Source organism: Ambystoma mexicanum, chromosome 6p, assembly GCF_040938575.1.
Source record: "Ambystoma mexicanum isolate Mex_15411 chromosome 6p, UKY_AmexF1_1, whole genome shotgun sequence".
NCBI classification, from domain to species: Eukaryota; Metazoa; Chordata; class Amphibia; order Caudata; family Ambystomatidae; genus Ambystoma; species Ambystoma mexicanum.
In genome coordinates this window covers 758,936,886-758,960,078 of record NC_090935.1, presented here as the reverse complement: position 1 = coordinate 758,960,078, position 23,193 = coordinate 758,936,886, and the positions used below count along the sequence as shown (strand labels likewise).

The 23,193-nt window shown below is 44.6% G+C and overlaps 1 long non-coding RNA gene across 1 annotated transcript in view; it reads right to left on the bottom strand.

Annotated features, from left to right (window-relative positions):
* Positions 1 to 2,471: 2,471 nt before the first annotated feature.
* Positions 2,472 to 23,193, bottom strand: part of LOC138510971 (uncharacterized) — a 49,150-nt gene continuing 28,428 nt past the window's right edge. Inside the window, exon 2 of the long non-coding RNA XR_011280504.1 lies at positions 2,472 to 2,816. This is a non-coding gene — a long non-coding RNA (uncharacterized lncRNA). The remainder of the gene's footprint in view (positions 2,817 to 23,193) is intronic.

Below are 23,193 nucleotides of genomic sequence, written 5' to 3'. Positions count from 1 at the left end.
TGTTCTTAAAACCAAAATGTATTAACTAAACTGTACTTAAACCTTAACTAAACGTGTAGTAAACAAGTATAAACTGTTAGGATATTCCAACAGGTATCTAACTGCCCAAAGATTCTACAACAAGTAATCAGATAAAAGAATACCACTAAATTAGAGCAAAAAATAGATAGTTAGAATACACCAACTGGTATCTAACTAACCCAAAATTTTACAATATCCAAACTAATTATTCAATACCACTAAATTATATCAACAAATAGACAGTAAGAATATGCAAATTGCTATCTAACTGCCCCAAGATTTAACAATATCCAAACAGATAAATCAATACCACTAAAATATATTTAAAAAAATAGACAGTTAGAATACGCCAACTGGTATCTAACTGCTACAAAATTTTACAATATCCAAACAAATAAATAATATGTAACTGCTCCAAAAATCAGCAACAAGCCAATATATAGAGCATTAGCCAGAAACAACAAGTGAACACTGAAAACAAACAAACAAATAGACTGTAGCATAACAAAAAAGTTTTTTTTTTAATCCAACATGGATATTTTTTTTCTCCCACAGACCCAATGATTTTAGCAACAAACACAGAAACTGAGCAAATTGCACAGTACACTGGTTTGTAATGTACTAAATATGAGGGTAAAAAAAATGTCGATTATTCAATGTTATAAATATTTACAAAATACCAATACTAACATGATCTTTTCTTTTATCACAGAAATGAACAAGAAATACATGTACTCCAGTTACTAAACCAAACAGTAAGTATATTATAATAAGTACAACCATCGCAGCATATCACACCCATAGTGGCTTATAACTTTGTTCCTTATAAATTTGTTTTTGGATCCCAAAGTTATAAGCCACTATGAGTGTGATATGCTGCGGTGGTTGTGGCCAGGGCATAGAGTCTTGGGTGCATGGACTAATGGCCATGCTCCCAAGACTCTATGCCCTGGCCACAACCACCGCAGCATATCACACCCATAAAGTCAAACATTTTAACCATGCCTTATGGGAACTTTTGATGTTCGCAGACATAATGAGTGTTCTTAGAACACTTTCAACTTGCCAGTGAATAATACGGACAGCGTCCTCAGGACACCCCCATTTTGTTTATTTACGAACATTTCAGAACACCGCAAGTGTTCTTAGAACACTTTCAAGTTGCGAGCGAACAATACGGACAGCATCCTCAGGACACCCCCATTTTGTTTATTTACGAACATTTCAGGACACCGCGAGTGTTCTTAGAACACTTTCACGTTCTCAGCGAACAATACGGACAGCGGCCTCAGGACACCCACATTTTGTTTATTTAAGGACATTTCAGGACACCGCAAGTGTTCTTAGAACACTTTCAACTTGCCAGCGAACAATACAGACAGTGTCCTCAGGACACCCCCATTTTGTTTATTTACGAACATTTCAGGACACCGCGAGTGTTCTTAGAACACTTTCAGCTTGCCAGCGAATAATACGGACAGCGTCCTCAGGACACCCCCAACTTCTTTACTTAAGGACATTTCTTGACACCGCGAGTGTTCTTAAAACAGTTTCAGCTTGCTTGCGAACAGCACAAACACATATTGCGTCCTCAGAACACCCCCATTTAGTTTATTTAGAACATTTCAGAACAGCCGTGTTGTCCGCAGACGAATCGAACACAACAAGAGGGTCTACCACATAAAAAAATGCAACATTTAACCCATCTCATACTCTTCCACCCTCTCCAAACACTCTTAGACACCAATACACTCTACTAAATACAATTTTTCAACCAAGTTTCACTGCGCTGTCCGCGGACGTCCGAAAATCTGACCCGCTTCACGCTCTACGCCGTCCAATCAGCGAGCACGTCGCATGTCCGCGGACATGACGTAAGCCGATTGGCCAATCAGGACACTGTCTGCAGAGTGAACAGGGAAGTGTGTCCGCGGACCGAACACAGATATCACTAATTTTTTTTAACCTACTTTTTGGTCATTTTAAAGAAACTACTGGATGGATTTTCACCTAATTTGCAAAAGCACGCTTTCGGGACAAAGCCGCTACTCCTGGTTCAAATTTGGTGAAAATCCGTCCAGCGGTTTGGGCTGTAGGCGCGAGCAAAGTTTTTTCCCCATTCAGTCTATGGGGAAAAGAAGTTTTGGGACCCCCCTTATAACTTTGCCCCCCCTGGACGAATCCTCACCACACTTTGCAGAAAAATTCAGAGTGGGCTGTATACTTTTTTTGCGAAGTTTGGTGAGGATTCGTCCAGGGGGAGCGAAGTTATAAGCCGCTCAAAAAGTGCTCTTCCAATGGAAACAGCAACTTAACCATAACAACACAAAAGGTGAGTCTGATTACCCCTCTTTCCGTTGCCCTGATGTGTCGCCGTGACACTTAGTTACAAACTAGACATATCCCATCTTGCTATTACGGGACATCATGAACCCAAAACAGGCACAGAAATAAATTCACTTTTTAATATTGTAGATAAAAAAAGGGCGACAAATGCCCCACATACAAAATTACACAATTAGACCATACAAAATTTGTTAAAAACCAAGATACAAAAGCACTCATGGAACAGGGGGTGCAAACAACACACAAATGCTTTGTTTGTATAGAAATCCCACAGTTCAATCATACGAGTATTTCAGATAAATGTCGACATGTTTCGGCCATTTTCTTGTTTCAGACACTATCTCTAGTGTCTTAGATCTCTCATTTCTTAGGCCATCTTCAGGACACGATTCCTTCAAAAAGTTCAACAAAGACTCTATACCCCAGGATTGATGAGCATGACCACTTTTCTACAAAAAATATATAAAACACATACCACATATAAGTTACAGGCCTCATTCATTACATGGGTTCAAAAAAGATTTCCAAACACTAAATAACATTACAAGTTATACATGTCAACGTAATCACAATACCAATGTTAAAACAAAACACAACATGACATGAATGTACAGTCGTCACTAAAACAAAAAGTACAGCATCAAGGCAACGTAAGCGAGCTATTCTTAATCTAGCTCTTTCATTTAATTCAGGGCTCAATAGTAACCCAGACTCTTACAAATACTTCTCCAATCTAATGTTCTACACAAGGCCAAATTTGCTTTTGTTCTTAACAAAAGAAACTGTCAACAGGTCTCATGTGTCACATTTACTTGTAAAAAGGGGGCTAGGTGAGTCGAAAATCCTAGACCTCACAACCCAAAATACATAAGGTAAAAGGAAAGGGAAAGAAGGGAAGAGGGTGGGGGGAAAGGAAAAAACAAAGGAAAAAACAGGGAAGGGCAAAAGCTACATTTCATCAAGCTTGTCATTGTTTCTGCATAACAAAACATTCACTTGGTGCATTCACAGTTTCTCAAATAAATAGTGTATCACAAACCAGAATAAATCTTTGTGCTGCCTAATAAAACTTTTATCTATCACAAAATTAAGGACCATGCTCATAGTCCACATTGGTCTGATAAACCTTGTATTTCAAGGAATGTGCTCTCTGGGACTCATAGAAATGGATAGATACGAGTGGAAGGGTGGCTAATGTAAAATAAATTCTGCTTACCCCACTTGAAGGGCAGGAGAATGCAATGCAGGATAGGGGATAAGTGCCCTAATTCGGAATAAATTGTTCAGACACACACTGTGAGTTTGCGCGCTGGCTCCCATGTGCAATGTCAGGAGGCTACAGATGCATTAGGGTTCCTAACAGGGTCATAAAGACACAAAACATGCATCAGTTAGAACAAAATCTTAACGACACTTAGGAGTTAGCAAGGCACCTTTTGCGTGCCCCCATGATTTATGATAGCTGGTACATCTGCTTACCGGCAAAATGCAAGGTCTTTTCGCAACACTGCAGAGACTCGGCAGAGTGGGATATGTCTAGTTTGTAACTGAGCGTCACAGCAAGACATCAGGGCAACGGAAAGAGGGGTAATCAGACTCACCTTTTGTGTTGTTTACTTTGAATGAATTCCCTTTGAGTTCTGATACCCCAAGAAAAAAAGCTTGGGAATTTACCTGATTTAGGTAATACTTAACCATAACTACATGGCTATATAGGAATGTATGGAATCTGGATGATCCACGACGCATTTTAGCAAACTTGGACCCCGTGAATGAAGGGGCTGGAAGTGTGGCACAGCCAGATAAAAATAGCTGACGGTGAAAGAAGGTTTGAGAAAGGCTTGTCTGGCACAGTGTCAAGAGTTGGGACCGCTGAGCGCCTTGCCATATACTCGAGAAGATACAATAATGTGAGAAGCATGCTGAGTTCCTGTTTGAGGTGTAACGAAGACCCCTGAGGGTGCCAAGATTTCTTCATTTTCTAGTGTTAAATACAACAAAGAGCTCAAAAACGTGGTCTCCAGTCGCATGGTCACATGAAAATAGACTTTGGGGCGAGCTACACCGAGACCTGAAATAAGGCCATGCCACACTCCCTTTTATTATCGGGCACATTGAGCCTCTGCAATGCCGAGTTCAAAGAAGCTAATTGAATGGCAGACTGCAGGAGTGATGATGGATGTTGGGCTAATTGGGTGGGAAGGCATGGACAGGACAACCCTCCTAGCACCTCGGGTACCAGCTTGCATGCTGCTAGCAAGTGGAATATTCCAGAAGGGTACCAGCGTGCCAACCAATTGTAGAAGGCCACGTATTAAGGAGCCCTATAGTTTGAGACGCCAGTTGTATGTTGTGTATTAGTCTGACACGGAAGATGACTTGCACTTGGGATGGGCTTAGTTGTCCACCTGATCCTAGAGACCCAATCACATCCCTGTATCCCATAGAAAGTATATGTAGATGTTCCCCATAAACCAACCACAACCCCTAGTAGGTTTTCCTATTTACCACATAGTTTGACATCACTTATGATGAATGATTGCTATAAAGGTAATTTTTTAATGAAATGTGTTTAGATTATGTGGAGCGAACATCTGTTGATGTCCATTGCACTGCCTGTTTTAAAGACTTGTTATTAAAACAGTCTTACTTTTGCCAACTTCGTATGTTGGTCGGATTATTGATGTATGAGTAAGCTCTGCATCCCCACCATCCATCTCAGATACTGTTACCTTGTCTTAAAGGACCCGGTCCTCGGGTTCACTTGGAAGCAGAGGATGGTTATAGAAAGACCCATCAACCCAGTAGGCTTTTAAGATTACAGACTATCAGGCGCCCTCTGCCATTTAGCTGGAGGATTTGTGGAGAGTAGCCGATATAGAAAACTTGCAAGTAAAGAAGATATAGGTGGGAGGGGCCCCTCTTTCATGAAGTCCCTCCTGGTTTCCACAGGTGCTGAGCGGACCGAAGGCGAAGGTGGCCGTTTGGAGGGGGAGATGATCCTGAGTGTCAGGAGTTGAAAAGCGAGTGGTGAGTGGTGTCATGATGCCCGCTCCCGGGGAGCCGGTTCAAGCCCTGCGTCCCCGAAAGCGGACATCCAGTCCCCAAGGAAGGACCCAGCAACCCCATATAGGGGCCCTTTGGACAGTGTCCTGGCGCCTATGGCGCCAGGCTCATAAAAGACATCAGTCCTGGCGTCATAGGCGCCAGGCTCATTATGGGAGTTCTTGGGTGCACTTACCTGATGCAGACCATGCTGCAGGATCCCGGCCTACTTGAGGCCTGAAAGGAACTACTTTACCTGTGGGACTAATTTACCATCCGGGCGTGGTCGAGGAAGGATACATACCTGATTGGAGGAAGGATACATACCTGGAACTTCTTCCAAGGCTATTTAAACCCCACCCGAACAGCCACACGTGCTTCGCGTTGTTCTGCATCTAGCAGCTGGACGCTCACCGTGTCTGCTCCTGCATCCTGACTTCTGCCACGCCTGCCAGCATCCTGGATCACCTGCAAAGGAAGAGAAGAAGAGAACAGAAGAAGGAAAAGTCCTTACCTGCTAAATCCGCATCCTGGAGACATCTCGCCGACAATCCTGAAAAGGAAGACTTATTTAAAAGCTCATCGCGTCGATCGCTGCAGCGCCGCATTCCACTCACCTTTACAGGGCGCCTCCATGTTCAGCAGCGATCATCCGGATTCGCAGTCACGCCCCAGCGCCTAGGGAGAAAAACACCAGAACAAAAGGTGAGAGAGAGAAGGGAATAAGGAAAGCTAAATCTCCATGTTAAGACTTACCTGTTGATTCATTCCCTCTTCATTTCGGGTCCGCGCCGCATCCTGGCATTTCCGGACCCCGGCCCCTAAGGGGAAAAAGAGACATCAGCGATAATGAGCGAATGAAAGGACATTACCAAAAAAACGCTCATTAAAGACTTACCTGATTTCTACAAGGATTTCACCTCTCATCTCGGGTCGGTGCCTGTTCCCCGGCATTCCATACCCCGGCCCCTATGGGGAAAAAGACACAAGCATTAGTACATTAATGCATGGACACAAGGGGAACCTCTTATCAAAAAACTTACCTGGAAGCCAAGCAAGTTTGGTTCTCACCAATCCGAAAATCCAGTGAAGTAACTGGATACCAACGCGCCCCTGCATCAGAAGCAGGATGGAGAGCTCGTCCTTCCAGACCCTAAGGTGAGACGCTACGAGGAATCACAGAAGGGTTTCAAGGAGGGTGAGAGGGGAAAGTGGGAGGCCAATTGCATTACCCCGCAGACAGTTGATCCCCTATTTTCGCCTAAAAAAAGGATACTTCTGCGAGCCAGACAAGCCAGATTTGGGGGCCCGGTCCAGTCCGTCTTCCGAACCCTGCGCATCACCTTAGAAGAGGTCACAGCAGCGCGAACCAGGCCAGCGCCTCCGTGGGAGTCAGGTGAGCGTTACAGAACGCGAAGCCTTCCTACAAATTCCCACCCAGGCGCTATGGAAAGTTCTGAGACTGATCAGTTGGGCCAATTACTGGGGGAATTACGGGCCGAAGTACATGCCGCTCGTCAAGAGACTAATGCCCTCAGGAGGGAATTAATAATATCAAAGGAAAGAACTGATGACTTGGCCAGACAGCTTTTGCAAGGTCAAGCTGGGCAAACTCCTCTACCCGGTTCCGGAGGGAACCCCGCTCCTGTGGTTTCCAGTAACCCTGTGCAGATGAATCTACCTGGAAACATGCCGCTGGCCCCACCCGAACGCTTTGCTGGGGACCCCAAACGATTCGCCGTATTCATGAATCAGTGTCGTTTGCACTTCCTATGCAGACCTGGGGCCTTCCCTAATGATCAGACCAAGGTAGCCTTTGTATTGTCATATCTCAGCGGCTGCGCTGCCGATTGGTCAGTTCCACTGGTTACTCAAGATGACCCGATTCTCCGTGATTTTCAAAGGTTTCAAGCAAGCATGGAAAGGTTATTTGCTCGACACTCTCAGGGGCAGGCTCTGGATGACGAACTTCTATCCCTGCGACAGTGCAATCAGGACCTCCTATCCTATATTGCAACCTTTAATAGACTAATTGTGGAAACGGGATGGCCAGAGGATAAAAGAGTCACGTTGTTTTATCGAGGCCTACGCGGAGAACTTAAAGATGTCTTGGCCCAAGTTGTAAATCCGCCCCAAGAATGCACAGAGTATATAGACTTAGTGGTCCAATTGGATCACAGATTTCAAAACAGAAAAGCAGATCGGTCCAGGTTTGAGACCCGGGAGTTGGTCAAGACCCATGCTAATCCCAAGGGAGTTGATGTCTCTGAGCCTATGCAAATTGGAGGGGTTAAAGGACCCTTAACTCAAAAGGAACGTGAAAGGAGGCGGCAGTTAAAATTATGTCTTTATTGTGGGAATTCTGGACACTTTCTACGAGATTTCCCGGCAAAACTTCCCCGAAAGACGGTAGGAGTCGCTGATAAAAACCATGAAGACTCTGTTTCGGGAAACGACTCCGCCCGACAAGTGTAGGGGTCCGCTTGCCGAGCTTGAAAACTAACTCTCAGACCTCGCATTTCATTGTGCCAATGGTTCTCGTAGATCCAGAACAGCCTAAGCGGTTGCATGCAATAAAGGCATGCATCGATAGTGGGGCTATTGGAAACTATGTGGATCGTGAATTGGTCTCTAGGATTAACCTCCCTCTCCGTCCTAAAACCAGCAAAGATGTCATCACCAAAGTCGATGGACCTGAAATTGCCTCTGGACCGGTAACACATTCCACTACTGAGGTGACTCTTATTGGTCCCGACGGCCATCAGGAGGGTGTTGTATTTGATGTAATCAAGGCTCCACAGTTTCAGGTTATTCTTGGAATCCCTTGGTTAGAGACACATAATCCTCGAATTGATTGGCGAGCTAAGAGAATAACCTTCCCGGATTGTACACAAACCTGCTACCCAGAAAACCTGAAGATTAATCTAGCATCTGTAACCTCTGCCTCCATGCAACTACCTCCAGAATACCAAGACTTTCAGGACGTCTTCCAAAAGGAACAGGCCAACACGTTACCTCCTCACAGACCGTACGATTGCCAAATCGATCTGGTGCCCGGTGCACAACCCCCTTGTAGCAGGATTTATGCCCTTACCGAACCTGAGAACCTGCATTTGAGACAATATTTGGATCAATACCTAGCTAATGGTTTTATTCGCCCGTCAAAGTCCCCGGCATCCTCGGCTTTGTTCTTCGTGCCCAAAAAAGAAGGCAACCTTAGAACTTGTATCAATTACCGCGCATTGAACCAGATAACGGTTAAAAACTGTTATCCTCTGCCTCTGATCCCTGAACTCCTTGACCAGGTGAAGGACGCTTGCATATACACCAAGTTAAATCTCCGGGGGGCTTATCATCTGGTACGAGTTAAAGAAGGCGACGAATGGAAAACTGCCTTCCGTACTAAATACGGATTATTCGAGTACCAGGTGATGCCTTTCGGATTGTGTAACGCGCCGGCTGCCTTCCAATACTTCATGAATGATGTCCTTCGGGAACTCATCGATGTTTGTGTTGTCGTATATATCGATGACATTCTGGTGTACTCCTCTTTGGAATCTGATCACAGAAAACACGTCAGGGCAGTACTTGAAAAACTGCACCAACACAAACTATTTGCTAAATTGGAGAAATGTGTTTTCCATACCACAGAAGTCGAGTTTCTAGGTTTCATCCTGACACCCAAAGGAGTCCGAATGGACTCAAGAAAAGTGGATGCCATCCTCAAATGGCCATCACCTAGCTCTGTAAAAGGGGTTCAAAGCATGCTCGGCTTTGCCAATTTCTATCGCAGGTTTATCCCGGAATTTTCACGCGTGGTACAACCCATTACTGCACTCTTGAGGAAAAATAAACGTTTTGAATGGTCTGAAGAAGCCGAGCAGGCCTTTCAGGATTTAAAAGCTAAGTTTACCTCCGCACCTATATTGAAACACCCGCGTCCCGATCTCCCTTATGTCGTCGAGACTGACGCATCCAGCCTAGCCATGGGAGCTGTCCTGTCCCAAAGAGATCCCGAAACCAACCAACTGCATCCCGTAGCATTTTGGTCCAGAAAATTCTTGGCACCCAAGGTTAATTATGCAATCACGGACAAAGAAATGTTAGCCATTAAGTCCGCTTTTAAAGCCTGGCGGCATTATCTGCTTGGCGCTCGACATACCATCACAGTGATCACTGAAATTTACAGTATTTGAAAACCACCAAGGCTCAGTCATCACTGCAGCTCCGATGGGCTTTGTTTTTCGCTGAATTTGATTTCGTGATTACCTATCGACCTAGCCGCAAGAATGGCAAAGCAGACGCCTTATCCCGAATTGGAATGGGAGAATCTGATACAAACTCAGAACCAGTACCAATAATTCCCGAACAGAGGATTCTAGGCATGACTTTGTTACAGACGCTTGAAGACATTCAAGCCAGAGTGAAACAACTCCTGGACCCAACAACCTTACAGGATTGGATACAAAAGGGATCAGACTTTACCATAGATAATGGTTTACCTTATTTCCAAGGACGCTTATTCCTGCCACATAAGGAATTACACAAACTAGTTATTTCCGGTTATAATGATACATTAATAGGGGGACACCCCGGTATTGCCAAGACAGAGGAAAAGGTGAAACGACAATTTTGGTGGCCCTCTTGGCGAAAAGATGTTAAATCTTTTGTGATGTCCTGTGGTGTTTGCGCCCAAAATAAAAGTCAAAAGAAAAGACCAGCCGGTCTCCTTCAACCTCTAGACATACTGCCAGCACCCTGGCACACCTTATCAATGGATTTTATTACGGACCTGCCTCCTTGTTCGGGGTACAATACTATTCTGGTAATTGTGGATTTGTTTTCCAAAATGGCCCACTTTATTCCTTTGAAAGGTTTACCTTCAGCTTCTGTCCTAGCCAAAGAATTCCTTGAAAATATTGTACGGCTACATGGATTCCCATCTATACTAATCTCTGACCGGGGAAGCCAATTAATTTCCCACTTCTGGCGCAAATGTTGTCAAATGGCGCAGATCGACGTAAGATTATCGACCAGTCACCACCCTCAGACCGATGGTCAGACCGAGAGGACAAATCAGACCCTTGAACAGTACTTACGTTGTATGTCACAGCAATCTGAAAGCAACTGGAAAGACATTCCTTGGATAGCCGAATACGCATATAATAATTCGGTACACTCTGGAACTGGCCACAGTCCTTTTTATACTTTGTTTGGGCATCACCCTCGAACCTCAAACCTTGACTCAACTCAGAACCTCGGAATGCCTGCAGTAGAACATCTGCATTCTACAATTACCCAAGCCTTCAAAGAGGCAACTATGCATTTACAACAAGCCAAGAGAAAATACAAGGAGAATGCTGATCTACATCGGAGTGAAGCACCTCCGTATCAGATTGGGGATCAAGTGTGGTTAGCTACCAGACATTTACCACTCAAAGGGCCTCGAACTTTTAACCCAAAATATCTGGGACCTTATTCTATTACGGCAATAATTAACCCAGTGGCTGTTAAACTTGATTTACCAGCTAGTATGCGAATTCACCCTGTTTTTCATGTCACTTCTGAAACCAGTGGTACCCGGAACCCGACTACTCAAACCTCCAGAACCTAGTCTAATAGATGGGGAGCCCGAATTCGAAGTGAAGAACATTTTAGACTCAAAAATGTTTAGGTCAAAACTGTTCTACCTAATTGATTGGAAGGGGTATGGACCTCAGGAGAGGTCGTGGGAACCCAGCACCTCGATTAGTCAGGAAATTCCACCAACTCTTCCCAGACAAACCAAAACCCCCAGAGGGAACAACCTTGGGAGGGGCCTTGGGGGGGAGTGCTGTCGTGATGCCCGCTCCCGGGGAGCCGGTTCAAGCCCGGCGTCCCCGAAAGCGGACATCCAGTCCCCAAGGAAGGACCCAGCAACCCCATATAGGAGCCCTTTGGACAGTGTCCTGGCGCCTATGGCGCCAGGCTCATAAAAGACATCAGTCCTGGCGCCATAGGCGCCAGGCTCATTATGGGAATGCTTGGGTGCACTTACCTGATGCAGACCATGCTGCAGGATCCCGGCCTCCTTGAGGCCTGAAAGGAACTACTTTACCTATGGGACTAATTTACCATCCGGGCGTGGTCAGGGAAGGATACATACCTGATTGGAGGAAGGATACATACCTGGAACTTCTTCCAAGGCTATTTAAACCCCACCCGAACAGCCACACGTGCTTCGCGTTGTTCTGCATCTAGCAGCTGGACGCTCACCGTGTCTGCTCCTGCATCCTGACTTCTGCCACGCCTGCCAGCATCCTGGATCACCTGCAAAGGAAGAGAAGAAGAGAACAGAAGAAGGAAAAGTCCTTACCTGCTAAATCCGCATCCCGGAAACATCTCGCCGTCAATCCTGAAAAGGAAGACTTTTATTTAAAAGCTCATCGCGTCGATCGCTGCAGCGCCGCATTCCACTCACCTTTACAGGGTCCCTCCATGTTCAGCAGCGATCATCCGGATTCGCAGTCACGCCCCAGCGCCTAGGGAGAAAAACACCAGAACAAAAGGTGAGAGAGAGAAGGGAATAAGGAAAGCTAAATCTCCATGTTAAGACTTACCTGTTGATTCATTCCCTCTTCATTTCGGGTCCGCGCCGCATCCTGGCATTTCCGGACCCCGGCCCCTAAGGGGAAAAAGAGACATCAGCGTTAATGAGCGAATGAAAAGACATTACCAAAAAACCCTCATTAAAGACGTCCTGATTTCGACAAGGATTTCACCTCTCATCTCGGGTCGGTGCCTGTTCCCCGGCATTCCGTACCCCGGCCCCTATGGGGAAAAAGACACTAGCATTAGTACATTAATGCATGGACACAAGGGGAACCTCTTATCAAAAAACTTACCTGGAAGCCAAGCAAGTTTGGTTCTCACCAATCCGAAAATCCAGTGAAGTAACTGGATACCAACGCGCCCCTGCATCAGAAGCAGGATGGAGAGCTCGTCCTTCCAGACCCTAAGGTGAGACGCTACGAGAAATCACAGAAGGGTTTCAAGGAGGGTGAGAGGGGAAAGTGGAAGGCCGATTGCATTACCCCGCAGACAGTTAATCCCCTATTTTCGCCTACAGAAGGATACTTCTGCGAGCCAGGCAAGCCAGATTTGGGGGCCCGGTCCAGTCCGTCTTCCAAACCCTGCGCATCACCTTAGAAGAGGTCACAGCAGCGCGAACCAGGCCAGCGCCTCCGTGGGAGTCAGGTGAGCGTAACACAGACATGCCTCTGAACTTCAGTGGCCAATCAATGGTAGTTTTGAGATCCCTCGTATTGAATATTTGGAGTCAGTCTTGTTAAAGAAGAAGGCTAGACCTGCAGCATTTGATGTTTTGCAAAATTGGAAAAGAGAAGCGTTGCTACAGCTTAAACGTAGGGAAAAACATGCGCGCTGTCATAAAACGAACGCTGAAAAAGCGTTGTTATATGATCAGGACAAACAGTCTGAGGCGACAAAGAATATGGATAGGGCTTTCTCACTCGGTATTCAGAAAATCTATCCTTCTAAAGATCTTCATGTTTCTGATGAGTTTATTGACAAATTGCTAAATGAACGAAGGCCTGGTGCCTCTGTACCACTTCCGTATGTTCCTCTTCCCGCTGCTGTACCTCTTCCTGCTGTTATTCCTGCTCTTCCTGCTCAACCTGTTGTTCCTATTCCTCCGGTTGTTGTTCCTCCAGCTGCTCCTCCGCCTCTTCCCATTGCACCGGTAATAGTACCTCCATTGAATTTGCCTGCACCCCCACTCCCAAGTAGTCCTGTACCGCTTGTAGTTGATGAGGGTGCGAGGTCGAGGGTTGTTACTCGTAATACTGTTCCTACAGAAGAGAAACAGGATTTGTTTGCATGGGCTAAGCATTGTATAGAGAGGGATGATCAATCTAATGTTTTTGCCACACTTTCTAATATGGATAATTTCCCTGAGAAAAATGTTTTCATTGAAGGTTTAGGGATTCATTTGTGTGTAATGTGGGGAAGATTAAATAATGCAGATCTCCCACAAGGGTTAAGAGATTTAAACACTTTAGCATTTTCAAGAGACCCTGTGGAGAAAGTAAATGAGCATGTTGAGATGATATTTGAGTATATAAAGGAGTTGGAAATTTTACAGAATGAGGATGACGAAGGGGAAAGTATGTATGTACAGAAACTGTTTCTTCCGTGTCGTAAATCGATATCTGAGGAAACGCGAATTTGTAAGAAAGACGCGATTAGATGGATTTCAGACATATCGATAACTCCAGTTGCGGCATATGACACAAACAGCCAATATATGCTAGAAATGCAGAGGAAAGTGATACAGGTAATGGTAGAGTACCTGCAGGATGAGTGTGTAAAAAGGAAGATTAGTTGTCCCACAGAGTTATTAAGCATTTATAAGAGAGCTTTTTCACTTGACACTTCTTCGACTGCTTTAGCACTAGACTTGGCTTTGTTGCTTAGTAAGCGTTCGGAGTTGCCTACATCTCAGTTGCCTATGAGAGAGGTTCCTCCGACATTTGTCCCGAAGGTTGAGATTGCGGCTGATCCTGCGGGTAATATAGTCGCTGTGAACATCCCTGCACATTATGTATCACAGTTTGTTCACGTTGCGTTTTCATGGCAGGAAGTGAACACTATTAGACAGTCTATTCCTGACATTAGGAAAAATCCGACAGGGTTCTATAAAGAGATAGAGTCCGTTTTGCAGTCCTCAGTGTTCACCCTAGGCGACATTGATTTGTTGTTTCCTGTACTCCTGCCCATAGATTTGTGGAAACAGGTTAGAACTATAGATGACGTACCTGGGTTGGGAGATACGTGGGCTAACATAACTAGGCTTGACGGAGAAAGGCCAGCTGGAGAGAGACCGCCTCAGGTGATACTAACTTTGCCTGAGAGAATCGTTGCTAAATTAAAAACCATAATTCCCGAAAAGAGAATTATTTGGGACAATCTTACGGCCTGTGTCCAAGGAAAGTTTGAGGGTGCTACCGAGTTCTTTAATCGGTTCGAACAAGTATTCTCGGATTTCAATGGACAAGACTTAGGCACAGAATCTGGGAAAAGATTATTTGTGGACAAATTTGCACGTGGATTGCTGCCTGACATCCAGTCACAAATTATGTCTTCCGAGAGCGTTTGGCAGGCAAAATCCCAATCAGAAGTACTGCACATGGCTCAGTACTACGAGAACCATGTCAATAATGAAAAATATAGAGTCGAGAAGAGAAAAGGTGATTTAAAGACTAAAGTATTGTTACAACAAATTGTTAGAGGTCCCAGAGGGGGTAGTTCGCAGATTAGAGGTCAGTATGTTCCACAAGGGAATGTGCCCTTGGGTCCCGTGAACATTAATCAGTGTGCTTATTGTCGCCAGGCGGGTCATTGGCGTGCATAATGCCCCGTCCTTCGACAGAGGTTGAATAACACATTTGGAAATATGGGTAGAGGATCCAGAGGTCGCCCGGGTGTAGGGGGCCCTGGTAGAGGTCAGTTTTCACAGGATCCCCAGCAACCTTTTTCACAGGTCAATCAGACTTCGAGTGTGGATACTAGAAACATATTTGATCATCCTTCTGCTGCATATCTATCTGAGGAGCTTCCTTTTGTTGATATTTTGTTTCGTTAGGATTGCCTGAAGCAGGGTTTGGAACCTACACCTATTCCCGTTAATCAGAAAGGTCCCTACGTTGAAATGGTAGTGGGAAATAGGAAACATCAGTTTTTGATAGACACTGGAGCACAGAAGTGTTCCATTGATCCTTCCCGGGTTCCAAACATTCCACTGTCAGGGCAAACCAACGTTTCTGTAGGGTTTTCTGGCACACCAGTTGTCTGTCCAGTATCTTCGCCGGTACCTATCTCTTTGGGTCCCTTTACGCACCAGTGTCCATTTCTTTTGACTTCGAATTGTGGAGAGAATTTGTTGGGGTTAAATCTGTTGAAGGAATTAAATGCGGTAATTCATTGTTCTTCTGATGGAGTGCGTTTGACGATTTCACCACAGCAACTTTCTGTCTCTCAATTCTTGACTAGACCTTTGCCGCCTGAATTCAGTAATGTACCAGAGTGTTTGTGGGCAGTTGATGACAATGATGTCAGTGTTTTACAGATTGAGCCTGTTAAGATAGTCTTGAAACATGGAATTAAGCTGCCGCGCATTCCACAGTATAAGATTTCAGTTGAGGGTGCGCAAGCCTTGAAATGCATTGTTTCCGATTTTGTGCATCGTGGGGTGATTGAGGAAATTGCAGCTAGTTTGTGCAATAGTCCGATTTTACCCGTGTACAAGAAAGGCGATAATGCAATTCCATTCCGTTTCATAATTGGTTTGCGTGCCATTAATAAAGTCGTCGCTCTGCAATTTCCAACTGTGCCCGATGTGACGACAATATTAACTATGATTACAGCTACTTACTTTAGTGTTGTGGATCTGAAGAATGTTTTCTTTAGTATTCCTATACACAAGGATAGTAGATACTTGTTCGCGTTCACCTTAGGGGGACGCTCGTTCACATTTACTCGTGCACCTCAAGGTTACACTGAGAGTCCTAGTATTTATAGTAGGGCTTTGAAAGAACAGCTTGATACCCTTGAATTGCCCCCTACTTGTACATTGCTTCAGTATGTTGATGATTTGCTTTTGGCTGCTGACTCCGAGAGCTCTTGTAAAGAGGGCACTGTGTTGTTGCTTATTCATCTAGCTAAACATGGTCACAAAGCTTTGCTTAAAAGGTTTCAATATTGTTGCCAGGAGGTCGCCTATTTAGGCTATCTCCTGTCAAAGGAGGGAAGAAGATTGATACCTGCAAGGATAAAGTTAATTTCTGGCATGTCTGTCCCAAATACACAGAAGGAAGTTAGAGCCTTGATAGGTATGGCTTCTTACTGTAGGTTGTGGATCCTGAATTTCTCACTAGTGATAAAACCGATGTTGGCCTTGACAAAGAAGGGCATTTCTTCGCCATTGCCATGGAACACGGAACACCAGCAATCATTTGAGTTGCTCAAGACTGCATTATGCTCGGCACCAGTTTTGGTCACACCAAATTATGAAAAGGCCTTTGTGTTGTTTGTGCATGAATGTGATGGATGTGCTTTGGCTGTATTAACGCAGGAACATGGAGGGAAGAATAGGTCATGCGGTTACTTTTCTTTCGCCCTTGATCCTGTAGCATGCGCTTTGCCAAGATGTTTTTGAGCTGTCGCTGCTGCTGCTGCGTCTGTAAAACAGAGTGAGGGAATGGTCCTAGGCCATGATCTAACCCTGATGGTGCCTCACTCTGTAGATGTTCTACTGAACAAAACCCAAACGCAACACCTCACTTCCGCACGGTTGACGAGATATGAATTGATCTTGTTTGCTCCTCACATTCAAATTAAGAGGTGTTGTGTTTTTAGTCCGGCTGAACTCCTACCTTTCCCGCAAGGTACTGCTTGCAGTGACGAAGAGTCACACGGTTGCCTGTATGCTACTGAACAAGAAACAAAGGGTAGAATTGATATAATAGACACTCCTTTGGATAATGCACAAGGGGAGCTGTTTTGTGATGGCTCCTGCTTCAAACTTCCGGATGGTACATCCACAGCTGCTTATGCAATCACCACATTGAGCACGGTTGTGGAGACCAAGAGAATCACGCATAACTCCGCGCAGGCTGCAGAGATTATAGCATTGACCCGAGCTTGTGAACTTTCCAAAGGGCTTACAGTAAATATATATACCGATAGTCAGTATGCCTTTGGGGTGGTTCACAACTTTGGGAGACTTTGGTCAGAGAGAGGGTTTTTAACTTCGCATGGCACCAAGATTCAACATGGCTCCCTGATAGTACAACTGCTCTCAGCGCTTGCGCTCCCTACTCAGTTAGCGGTCGTGAAATGTGCAGCACATCGAAAGATTGTAGATGATATTGGAAAAGGGAATGCTTTCGCGGATCAGATAGCTAGACAAACTGCCACTGATCTCTTCACAGAGATGTATGTTTCAAGGGAGACTGTAGATGCCTATGCAATGGATGAGGGTGTTGGGTCTGTACGGGATATCCAAGCTGATGCCACAATGGAAGAGTCTAAGAGGTGGGCTGAAGGCTTGGGGAAACTTGATGATGATGGGTGTTGGGTGGATACGGTCGAAGGGAAATGGCTGCTACCTGACGCCTATGTCATGATGATGGTCGTCATGGCACACGGTCCTACACATGTTTGTGCCCAGCAGGTTACGAAAATGTTAGAGAAAGTTTGGGCAAATGACAAGATTTCGAAAATTGCCCAGCACTATGTCCAGAACTGCATGATTTGCCTACAACACAATGTGGGAAAGGGGACATCAACTCCAAGGGGAAGTTTTGGGCCACCCTCTGTCCCATTTGAAGTCATCCACTTTGATTTTATTGAAATGGAATGGTGTAGCAATTTAAAATAAGTCCTTGTGGTCGTTTATGCCTTTAGTAAATGGGTCGAGGCTTTCCCTGTCAAAGATGCTACAGCCATGACCACTGCGAAAACCATGTTAAAAGATTACTTCCCGCGGTTCAGTTTGCCGAGAGTTATCTGGTCGGACAATGGTCCACATTTTATCACTGCTGTAATTCTACAGATATGTGCGGCATTGCAAATTGACAAACGATTCCATTCGGCCAGACATGCTCAGAGCGCCGGACTAGTGGAAAGACACAATGGTATCATCAAGAACAAGCTTGCTAAGACGTGTGCCGGCACCAAACTAAAATGGCCGGACGCCTTACCGATCCTGTTATTATCCATGCGTACAACCCCTCAAACAAGACTGGGCTCTCTCCATTTGAGGTGGTAATGGGGAGACCTGCCAATATCTGGAATCTTCCTAAATGCAAAGCTTTGAAGAATGTCGAAAATGTATTACTTTCAGATTATTGTAGCCAGTTGACTAAAAACCTGTATTTGATTTATCACCAGGTACGAGAAGCTTTACCTGTGCGATACGAGGGCCCGGGCCACAGCATACGGCCTGGGGATTTGGTGCTTGTAAAGGCTTTTGAGCGATCCACTTGCCTTGCACCCCGCTGGAAGGGCCTGTTCCAAGTCCTGCTGGTCACCCAGACTGCAGCGCGGGTAGCAGGCGGACGTCACTGGATACACGCGTCGCATCTGAAGAAACTTCCTCACCCAGTGCCACACGTTACAGAAGAAACAGAACCCCTCGCTAACGCTGCAACCAATGATCCCAAAGCAGTAAAAAGCGCCGAGAGTGTGTCGGAGAATCTCTCTGAGCCCGTGAGGCTTGGGGAAGCCGCCATTTTGTCTCCACACTCTCCAAAGGTTTTGCTTCCAGAAATCGTTGCTTCAGGCTCTGCATCTGTATTTGCTCCTGATACGTTGCTTCCAACGGGAAGTGACGACAGATTGTTTCCGGATCAATCAGTACCAGGAACAGCAAAGTACAATCTGCGTCCAAGAAAATAGGCATACGGCACGGTTTTGCTGTGCATCTGATAGACTTACGGCACGGTTCGGCTGTGCATTCGGAGAAGGAAAAGAGTCATCGAGGGCTTGCTTTTTGCCCAAATTTGAGAAAAGGGGATTCTGTTGGCTAGGGTTGTGGAAGGACTAAGAAGTCGCGCGACCGGGGGGTCGCCAGCAACGAAGATTGGGGTTTCCATCCGAAGACTACAATGCCTGCTACCGCCACCGCTCGTATTGGACTTGTAAATGATCGGGTGACCAGCCGGGACAATGGAAAGAATGCATGGGCCCCAAAAACGTATTGCTATGTTTTTATGATAATATTTGGTTTTATAATAGTCACTGTTTTAGGCCTTTGGTACTTTGAAGAAACTCATCCTTTAGAGTCTTTGCTGCCGACTGAAAATGTACCCACTGTTCCTACACCTTTTGTACATTTGCATACTTTGTCTCCTAGAGATTTCCAGCATAGACAAAAATATCATAATAATACTTTGCTACTTATCATGAACGCTACACATGCCATCTTTAATAAGTCCAACTGTTGGGTCTGCTCGCATTTACCGCAACATGGGGATAAGGGGCTAGGTTGGTATATTCATCCTTTACCATTGACAACTGCTTGTTATGCTTCTCTCAGAGCACTGTTCTTTGGCCGTTGGAACGATAGCATCTCAGGGAACTTTGATGGCACTAATTTGAATAGTTTTGAGAAACGTGTTTTGACTCCCCTGGGATGCTCGCTTTTCGCAAATAGGAGTAAGCTCAACATTGCTTCTATTAGGCCTTCTGATAGACTGTCTCATCCTTTCCAATCTTTGATTTCCTTAAAAATGGCTCCGATAGGCAATAAGGACGCCATGCCTCCTTCCTACAGTGTTAACCATAGCCCCAATTGAGTTTCTTTCTGCATACAGAGGAATGGCACTCAGTCAATGGGGGATTTTAAAGGTTGTGCCAACGTTGCAAATTTGACTGGTGAAGACAGACCTTTGTATGTAGGCGAACCTGTCTATTTCGTTTGCGGTAATGTAGCATTTCCATGGTTACCCAGAGATTGGCAGGGAACTTGTTATTTAGGAATCCTATTACCTGGGGTGTTCACACCAAGTACTGTAGAAGTTTCAAAGGCTCGTCCACGGCGGGACGAGAATGGTGACACTACGGCACAGGTTTTGGGAGATGTAGCAAAATCATTCCTTACATTCTTTGGGCAGATAGCGAATTCCGAAGACATCAGGAGACTAGCGAGAGTACTGGAGAGAACCATCAACTGGACCACAGATATACTCTATAACATGACATTAGAGCAGAAAACAATCAGATTAGTAGCACTTCAGAACCGAATGGCGTTAGATGTCGTTCTGGCTGAACGTGGTGGAGTATGTAAATTAGTGGGGTCCGCTTGCTGTGTTTTCGTACCAGATTCCTCCTCAACTATCTTCAAGGCAGTACAGAATCTGCACGTCCTTAGTTCAGAAGTGCATGTTCCCGAGGGAAACTGGGATCTTAGCGCTTGGTTCTGGGACTTCTTGCGATCTTGGGGTTGGAAAGTGCTTTCAGTCTTGCTGATCATTTTGGGAGTTCTGTTGTTCCTTTGTTGTTGTATCCAATGTCTACCTAGTATATGTTCGATGCTAGGGGGATGCTGCGCTCAGGTTATAGGTGCGATAGGACATAAAGTGTATGCCCCGGATAAAACCTCCAAAGAATATGTACTGAAAGAGATTTTGGTAAACGATCTGATGGCAATAGATATTTCTGACAGCGATTCAGGGTGTATGGACGATAATGCATGGAGTTATTTGCAAGGAGATCAGAAGTAGTTTAGCACTTGGCATAGGCCAAAAGGAGGGTTTGTCAAACTGGAAATTATATTGTGCCTTCTATTGCTATGAATATATGTATATTTGCCTACGCCAAGCTGCTAACAAGCTACTTGTAAAGAAATTTGTGTTGCAAGGTCCTGACCCTAGAATCAATGTAAACCGCCATTTTAGGTTCTCTCTCCCTGTAAAGTCACCCTGTGAGTTAAAATGGTGGACGATGTCTTTCAGAATAGAACACGGCTGTCATGACCCCTGTGTACAGCTAATATGTAACTTGCCTGCAGGCCACTTGTTAGGGTCATGAACTGAGACCTTGTCCTTTGCTGACCTGTGTGTAATGGATTACCTGTGTCAACGAAACTGATCTATGAACATATATTAACTGCAATTTTGTTTGAATAACTGAATGGGAATGCCTGTTAACTACATTGTATAAACTATGTCCTAAGGCTTAATGTTAAACCTAGAGAATACACTGTTGCCATTTTGACTTGTTGATGTGTAAACCAAAGATGAACTAGATACATATAGACGAACAAATTAGAAGCAAACCTGGCACGAACCCTAGATCAGTAATGTATTTATGGAATAGTTAACCCGCAGTAGGGCTGGACAGCAGGCTGAAAATTGTATAAAAGCCTGACTGTTTCAATGAATATTTACACTCACTGAGCACACCGAACCATGCTGGAGTTCGCTGTGTTGTACTGAGGGCCGATAGCTATCTGATTTGTCTTTGACTTTTTGTAACTGTTTAGCATAAAATAAAGACCATTGTATGTTCCTTTGTAACCTGTGTTTGGTGTATTTCCTTTTTGGGCTACCCAGCCTCATATTATTTCTTTGTTTTCACAACTGCTGCTTTGATTATGTGCTAAATTAAGGACTGCTGCTTAGGTTCTGTGCTAAATTAAGCGCTGCTGCTTAGGTTCTGTGTCAAATTAAGCACTGCTGCTTAGGTTCTGTGCTAAATTAAGCACTGCTGCTTCGGTTATGTGCTAAATTAATCACTGCTGCTTAGGTTCTGTGCTAAATTAAGCGCTGCTGCTTAGGTTCTGTGCCAAATTAATCAATGCTGCATAGGTTCTGTGCTAAATTAAGCACTGCTGCTTAGGTTCTGTGCCAAATTAAGCAAGGCTGCTTAGGTTCTGTGCTAAATTAAGCACTGCTGCTTAAGTTGGGTGCTAAATTAAGCATGACTGCTTGGGTTATGTGCCAAATTAAGCAGTGCTGCTTAGGTTCTGTGCTAAATTAAGCATGGGTGCTTATGTTATGTGCTAAATTAAGCACTGCTGCCTAGGTTATGTGCCAAATTAAGCAATGCTGCATAGGTTCTGTGCCATAGTAAGCCATTCTACTCAGGTTCTGTCCTAAATTAAGCACTGCTGCTTAGGTTCTGTGTTAAATTAAGTGATGCTGATTAGGTTCTGTGCCAAATTAAGCACTTTTGCATAGGTTATGTGTCAAATTAAGCGATGCTGCTTAGGTTCTGTGCTAAATTAAGCACTGCTGCTTAGGTTCTGTGTCAAATTAAGCACTGCTGCTGCTTAGGTTTTGTGCTAAATTAAGCACCTCTGCTTCGGTTATGTGCTAAATTAAGCACTGGTGCTTAGGTTATATGGTAAATTAAGCACTGCTGCTTAGGTTATGTGCCAAATTAAGCAATCCTGCATAGGTTATGTGCCAAATTAAGCAATCCTGCATAGGTTCTGTGCCAAATTAAGCACTTTTGCATAGGTTATGTGTCAAATTATGCGATGCTGCTTAGGTTCTCTGCTAAATTAAGCACTGCTGCGTATGTTCTGTGCTAAATTAAGCACTGCTGCTTCGGTTCTGTGTCGAATTAAGCGCTGCTGCTTAGTTTTTGTGCTAAATTAAGCACTGCTGCTTCGGTTATGTGCTAAATTAAGCACTGCTGCTTAGGTTATGTGCCAAATTAAGCAATGCTGCATAGGTTATGTGCCATAGTAAGCCCTTCTGCTTAGGTTCTGTACTAAATTAAGCAATGTTGCTTGGGTTCTGTGCCAAATTAAGCGATGCTGCTTAGGTTCTGTGCCAAATGAAGCACTGCTGCATAGGTTCTGTGTCAAATTAAGCGATGCTGCTTAGATTATGTGCTAAAGTAAGCACTGGTGCTTAGGTTCTGTGCCAAATTAAGCACTGCTGCTTAGGTTCTGTGCCAAATTAAGCACTGCTGCTTAGGCTATGTGCTAAATTAAGCACTTCTGCATAGGTTATGTGCCAAATTAAGCACTGCTGCATAGGTTCTGTGTCAAATTAAGTGATGCTGCTTAGATTATGTGCTAAAGTAAGCACTGGTGCTTAGGTTCTGTGCCAAATTAAGCAATGCTGCTTAGGTTCTGTGCCAAATTAAGCACTGCTGCTTAGGTTATGTGCCAAATTAAGCACTTCTGCATAAATTCTGTGTCAAATTAAGCAATGCTGCTTAGATTATGTGCTAAAGTAAGCACTGGTGTTTAGGTTCTGTGCTAAA